Raw genomic sequence first — 7338 nt, forward strand, 5'->3', positions numbered from 1 at the left:
CGTTGGCGGAGCATCTGCCACTATCGCACGCGCGCGTACCAACTGTCTGTCCGTTTAGCCGACAACTTGTGCGATCGTTTGTATTTGATTTACGATCCGGGGGTTGGCAGGCATGCGAGAAGCCATCGAGATAGCGGCACCTGCGAGAGATAACGACAGTTTCTACCGCGAACATAATCTGTACGTAGCTACGTGCGTAAAAAAATGTATATATATACATATATATATTTGAGCGAGTCTTTCAGTACTCGCCAAAGATTTACAACGTAATTTACCGTAGAACTATTTTAAAAATAATACCGAGCGAGATAAAAGATAGTAATACGCAAATAGTGTTTTCAACTACACTTCTTGATGCGAATCACACGTAGTTTCCGCACCCGCCGCTAGAATTCTGAGCAGCTACGTCGACCATAAAATATCATGTGATGAGGCGACTGGAATTTCAAACAAAACAAAATGAAACGGCTCCGTTATAAACGAAAAAGACTATGAAAAAAAAAAAATATTAAAACACGGCTTTGAACGTGATTTTCGACAAAGATATTTATTAAAATTCTTCCCATCTTGTTAAAATTCACTAAACCGTTAGTACTACTGTAAAGTTTCCTTTTGGGCTCTGTAAACTTGACATCTGCAACAGATGGCAGCCCGTGGTCACGCATTTCCGTTCAACACGTCTTCCTTTCCATTCACGAAATTACTCCTACCAAATGCCGTATACCCACCGAGAGCTAAGATGTTACACATCAAATAGGTACAGTTAGTTGGTAATCCTGTCACATAAACAGAGGCATCGCACTAAAAGTGTGACTACCCAGCCAATCATGAACTACTGAATTACATTAAGATGAAAATTAACTCTAATGATTTTTAAGGTGTAAATTTTAAGTAAATTTAATGAATTTTTTTTCCGGTCTGTTTCATTTACTTAAATATTTTGTATGTTATATATTTCTTTAACACTGTATTCTGTAATATGCAAATACGGTTTAAATGTACAAAATACTCTGTACTGATTTAATAAAATTTATTTTAAGATGTGGTCGATGATTACTAAGCATAATTTAAACTACCTTCGCTTATTAAATGTATTCCGAGATATCACATAAGTTCAAACATATGGAATCCACTAAGCCAGTAGTGGAAAGTTATTTTAATTCAATATAATTTAAGTTTATTATAAATATTTTGAGTTAAGATTTTTTGTTGTCTGTTAAACCCGACGAATTGTAAATTGGCCAAGTTCAAGATTTGTCTCGAGTTCAAACATATAAATAAATAAAATACTTTACAATTGTATGGCTCAACGTAACATGTGATATAGCTTTGAGCAACTGTTGAATTCAACATTGCCGTTTTAGCTACCCCACTCAAAAATAATAAGTTGTTTCTTTCCTGCAATTTATGACTGTAACATAATAACAACAAAAGGCAAACTGGTACACTTTTTATCAATTCGATATCGTTTGAATTTTAAGTTTTCAAGCCTTTGAAGTAACTCGAGTAGATATATTGTGGAATATTCGTGCCTAATATACAAAAAAAAATTGGTAGTCTGTAAAGTTGGTTTACGGACGATAGTTTAACATGACAACGTCATAAGAAAACATTGATGAAATGATTGCATATTTTATGAATAAAATTTAATCATTTTTATTTTAATAATAAAAGAATAAATACTTGAAATTATACTAGTAATCAGATTTTTAAAATGCAAGAATAATGAACCTTTATTGCCGAAATTGTTGTAATAAGCAATGAAAACTTCATTAACTTTTCACTTCACTTTATAAACAGTAGAGTGGAAGAGAGATAGATGCGGCGTAAGCGTGCAATGAGCGTAACGGGACACAGCGTAACGGAACAATGTGTGTAACGGGACACAGCGTAAATGAACAATGTGCGTAACGGGACACAGCGTAACGGAACAATGTGCGTAACGGGACACTTTTTCGTGCGTGCAGCCGGCGTTCATCGATTTATTAGACGTTGTCACGTCAAAAACATGTGTTGTACTTGTACACCCTAGATATATTTTTTTTCTTAATGAGTCCACGCTAGAAGTGACAAAAAATTAATTTTTTCATACACGCAGTTCATGTTTTTGTTAGAAACTAAAAAAAATGAAGGTAAGATTTTACGGAGGTGGAGCGTTCAATCATTATTATTTTAATAACTAAATTATAAAATTACCCCGCTTTTTTTTCCAAAAAAAATTGCTATGGTGAATTTTGATGCTATATCCTTGCAGTTGTGTTGTGATCATATTTGTTTTAAAAAAATCAGTAATTCATGATGTAGTTGTTACGATTATTCCTAGTGAGTTCCTTTCAAACTATTAAATAAACGTCTAGCATATTATAACTTTGTTCAGCCATAATCTGTTTTTCTATCAAATTGCTAGTCCGTAAATATCGTTGTTACTTTACGAGGAAAATCATTCGAAACTCAGTTGCCAGCGAAGTCACCTGTTAAACTGCAAGGAAGAGCTTCGTAAAATTGCAAACGGTTACAAAACGCTGTCTTGTAGTTTTACAAGTTATATCGTAGGCAACTGAGCTTCCGAGTGCTTTTCTTGTAAACTAAAATAAAATAAAAAACCTTGTACAGTGCAACACAAGCGACTTGAACTTCAGAACAGACAATCACTCGCAATACGCTGACACATCCTTTAAAAGTAATTAACTTTGTACCGATGTAAATAAAATCTACTTCATTAAATGTAATTTCGTGTTATTTTTTGACGTGACAACGTCTAATAAATTCATGAACGCCGGCTGCACGCACGAAAAAGGATGACTCATTGTCTCGTTACGCACGTATTACCGTTAAGCTTTGTCCCGTTTCGCTCATTGTACGCTTGCGCCGCATCTATCTCTCTTCCACTCGATTGGAACAACCATCGATTTTACTTTTTCGAGGCACATTAAACTTGAAACACTCCCATTCGTTTCCTACTTTTCCTATCATCGTCCTATCCTTAACAGAATAACACAGATTGGAAGAAGTTAAATAGCAAACATGTATAAACGTTATAGTTAAAATAATATGTTCGTTAAAGTAATAAACATATTTGAATTAATGAGTGCAAATAAAAGTAAATTTATCAATTAAATTGTAGATTTCATTTCACTCCTTTGTATCCATACAAAATAGTGATTTTCCAATAAAAATTATTCAATTTTATTCATAAAAGTATGCAATAATTTCATCAATGTTTTGTAATGACGTTGACACGTTAAACTATCGTCCGTAAACCGACTTTACAGACAACCAATTTTTTTTTATTGGGTTTTTATTTTTCATCTCAGTATGGAGCTGGATTCAGATCGATTAGCATGTTTAGTACAGGAAGGAGACATATTTTATGTAATCCATCTTTGAGGGGATTGAGTATCACGACCACAATAAATTGCATTTCTGAAACGTGTGGAGAAACCACGTAAACGGAAAGAACGGTGTTGAGCTGTCGCGCGGAATCGCGCTGTGTCGCGCTGTGTCGCGCTGTGTCGCGTCTGATTCCGTGTTCGCCCCCCCCCCCCCCCCCCCTTCCGTGACGCATCTGGGTGAAGGTCGACCTCTTGATGACGTCACGAAGCACCCTCGATGCGACAGGAGGTAATGGCGTGAAGTTTGTTCCGTGTGTTGTGGTTGGCAGGTTGCCAGCGGATACGATAGAGGGGAAATAATCGGTGCGTGATTTGAGGGGTGGTGGAAAAGGGGGGTGGGAGATGTGAGTGTGTGTGTGAGAGAGAGAGAGAGAGAGAGAGAGAGAGAGACGCACAATGTCCGAGTTCGATTGAACCCGTACGTCCCGAAAGTCCGGAAGGGAAATTACTATTTTTTTTTTGTTCTGGCACATCAGGATTAGAAGCCCTAAAATTTTCGAGTTTATTTATTTATTTTACGTTAACAGTTCTCATGCTGGAATCGTAATCATATGTTCCAATACTATAAAATAATGAACGTGTGTGTGTGTTTGTAAGAAGCACGGGCGAAGTCAGGTGGGGGGGGGGGGGGTTAGGTGTTGTTAGGGGTTCTAACCCCCCCCCCCCTTAGCCACAATTATTTTTTTTTCTTATCTGAAAGCAGGTTAGTTAAAAGCCTGGGTGTCTTACTGCTATCACCGGCCACTGCACTGGAGGGGAAGAGTAAGCGAGCCCTACCGATTCTCCTTCCCTTCCCCTACCCCTGTCACGAGCAGAAGCTACGAGGTCGTGACGCCGTGACGGGTCCCAAGCTTTCAAATATCTTACACCTACTGTATTCAACCAGCGCGGTAATTATAAGCAGGTGGTAACTGGGTAACTCTTCAAGCTAAAGCTAATTGTTTCCAGGAATAGGCCAGTTCTGCCGAAACCCAACCATTTTTATTCCTTTTTTTTTTTTTTTGTATTGTCGAGCTTCGAGCATGATTTATGATTTTGAGTGGACGTGGATAAGGCACTTGGATTGATTAAAATATCTTTAATTTATTTCTTACTTCATCACTCAAACAATTTTTTATTAAAAAAATTAATAGTACTTTTACTATTACAATATTTAAAGTTAAGTACCGAAAACTGCTCAAATAGCACTATTTTACACCTTAAAATCCAAATTTTCCGGGGGAGAACAATTGATACAGTGGTGACAATTCAAAATGTCGAGTGTGGTGTAAAACGTTTTTATTACATTTATTGAGAATTTTTTTAAGTATATTAATCAATTACTGGTTTACTCTCACCGAAAATCGAATCGAGGAGCGAAATCGTTTAAATAACTAAACATTTGAAGTAGGCAATTTTTTTTTAATATTTTTTGGAAATTTTTCAGAATTTCTAGCCATAAAATCATGGATTTTCAAGATGGCGGTCGTAACGAAACATGCAAAATTAATAGAATCCAATATGGTAGGCATAAAAAAAGTGAAACAATGGCATCATACTCAACCAAGATGACGGGCATAACGAAACATGTAGCATTTATAGAATCCAAGATGGAGGCCATAACGATATGTGCAACAGTGGTTTTTAAGTATTATTTTACTAAATTTTTATTATTCAATTCGATTGATTAATTTTTTTAATGATTTTTAAAATTTTACCTGATTTTCTAACTTAAAAATTACGGATTTCCAAGATGGTGGACATGACATCATACTACCTGATGATATATATGCTACGAAAAAAGTGGTGGGGTCAGTCTGCCAGCAGCCACCATGAGGGAAGGATCAGTCGCCATTTTTTGTTTGCCCTCATCGGGATCGAACCGAGGACTCCGAGTTCCATGTCATAAATGTATGTTTTTAAAATGTTTTATTAAAATTTTATTAATTTAATTTTTTATGCATTTTTTTCATTAAAATCGGATAATAAATAAAGATTTTCAAGATGGCGGCCGTTACGGAAATTGCAACAGTGACGTCATAATCCAAGATGACGTCAGAGGCTTATCAGAGGCTTTAGACATGGATGCTTAATCCTCTTTTAGGACATTGTGTTCTTTCTAAGGCAAAATGACTTTTGAGGTTTTCTAAATACTAATTTTTGAATTGTAGAATTTTTTGAGAATTTGTGGTGAAATTTTTTTCCCAAAAAAAATGGAAAGTTTGGCGATTTTTGGGTAAATTTTGGCTAATTTTGTCTTATTTTGGCTAATTTTGAAGGTAAGAGTTCAAGGTCAAAGGTCAAGGTCACGGTCATCCAAGATGGCCGCCGTGACGTCACAATCCTAGATGGCGGTTCGGCTCATCTTCTCCACAGCCTTAAAGCCTGCGCCCAGATGCCCTATCATATACTACTCAGTAGGGTTCGTACACAATAGTCACTATTTTTACATGCTTTTTACATGATTTTTATTAGCTTCACCTGTATGTTTGTTTGTCTGTCCGTCTGTAACTCTTTCGACTAAGAGTGAGTGGCGCATGACTGTAAAATGTCCCACCAATTTCATTATGTTCGTTAGCCGAGCGGTCTAAGGCGCGCGGCTTTTGTGACGTCAGCTTTCGGATTCAGCGATCGTGGGTTCTACTCCCGGCCACGCCGAAAAAAAAATGGTTTTTTTTTTTTCGGTAAATTCTAAGATTTTATCTGTACATCTAACTGTAAATGATTCGGAGAGACTTTACCATTTCTTTGTGACGTTGCAACTCCAAATAGTTATCTCAGATGGTAATAGGTAGTGTCGGTAACTCATTTCCCTATGATAATTATACATAAATATAGTTTAAAAAACTAAAAAAAAACATGCTTTTAAAGAATATCAAACTAAAAAGTTAAAAATAAATATAGTTTAAAAAACTAAAGAAACATGCTTTTAAAGATTATCAAACTAAAAAGTAAAAAATAATTTTAAAATTTAATTTATGACAATAGTATATAAGCAATATTAATATAAATGAGAAAAAAGCTTGAGGCGCTTAATATACAAAAAATATGGCACAAAGCGCCTCAAGCTTTTTTCTCATTTATATTAATATTGCTTATATACTATTGTCATAAATTAAATTTTAAAATTATTTTTTACTTTTTAGTTTGATAATCTTTAAAAGCATGTTTCTTTAGTTTTTTAAACTATATTTATTAAAAAAAAAAGTTACATAGCACAGACTATAACCATCGTCTGCTTGTCAAAAGATCACACGTATGTTTCTGATCCAAAGTTAAAAATAAAGAGTTAATTAATATTTAAAAAACAATTGAAAAAAGATAAGAAAATTAATTAAGACTTTTGATAAAGCTCATTCTTTTATTAAATTTTTCACTAACTATAACGAATTTTAATCTGCATTTGAATACTGAAACAATATACGTCTTTGGAAATATTGTGTGAGCACGTATAAATGCTCTGTGCATGTAAACAACACTGTTGTTACAAGTCTGGGAAATATTTAAAAAAAAAAACTGGCAAAGTGAGGTAAAGCCTGGGAAAAACCGGGAAAATTTTTTGAAATGTCAAACGATAACAATTACTAACATTGCAAATGTTAAGATGAAATACAGATTCGGTAAAATAAAATCATTTAAAAAAACTGTAAAGAAATCCAATTGTTGTTACTAAGAATATTATAAGAATAATTTGTATGGAATGAAATAAAAGTCATGCATTAGGAAAATGGGCAAATATTACAACCATTTTGGTTTAAATAAAGGACAATTTTGTAGGATTTATTTTAATAGAAATTATTTATTTTCAATTTAAAAAAGACTGTAAACTCTTCTTTTTTGTCAGGGAAGCTTGGAAAAGTGAGGAAAATTAGTTACACGCACTCTGAGGCAACCATGTATAGTAATATATGACAGGTTCGCAATGAAAACAACGGCAATGAAGGTTATGTACTTTAAATCTAGTTTT

This window comes from Bacillus rossius, chromosome 17 (genome assembly GCF_032445375.1).
Source record: "Bacillus rossius redtenbacheri isolate Brsri chromosome 17, Brsri_v3, whole genome shotgun sequence".
NCBI lineage: Eukaryota > Metazoa > Arthropoda > Insecta > Phasmatodea > Bacillidae > Bacillus > Bacillus rossius.